Source organism: Carlito syrichta, unplaced genomic scaffold, assembly GCF_000164805.1.
Source record: "Carlito syrichta isolate Samal-C Ts95f unplaced genomic scaffold, Tarsius_syrichta-2.0.1 Scaffold305659, whole genome shotgun sequence".
NCBI classification, from domain to species: Eukaryota; Metazoa; Chordata; class Mammalia; order Primates; family Tarsiidae; genus Carlito; species Carlito syrichta.
Window position 1 is genome coordinate 66,742 of NW_007249755.1, and position 259 is coordinate 67,000.

The following is a 259-nucleotide window of genomic DNA, read 5'->3' on the forward strand; positions in this document are numbered from 1 at the left end:
AGGCCAGGCAGATGCCCAACAGTTAGTCCTATCCTTCCGCAGCCCGAGCTGTAGTGAAGAGCCTCTGCCTGAAGCAGTGGGCAGCCTTGGTGGGACAGGGCAAGGGCTGACTGGATCAGAGGGACATCTGGAGGAGCTAATCTGGAAGGGGACGGGGCTACACCCGGAGGAGGGGGCGTGGCCCACACGGAGGAGGGGGCGGGGCCGTGCCAGGGAGGCGCCGACTCTGAGGAAGGGGTGGAGGAGGGATGGGGTCGAC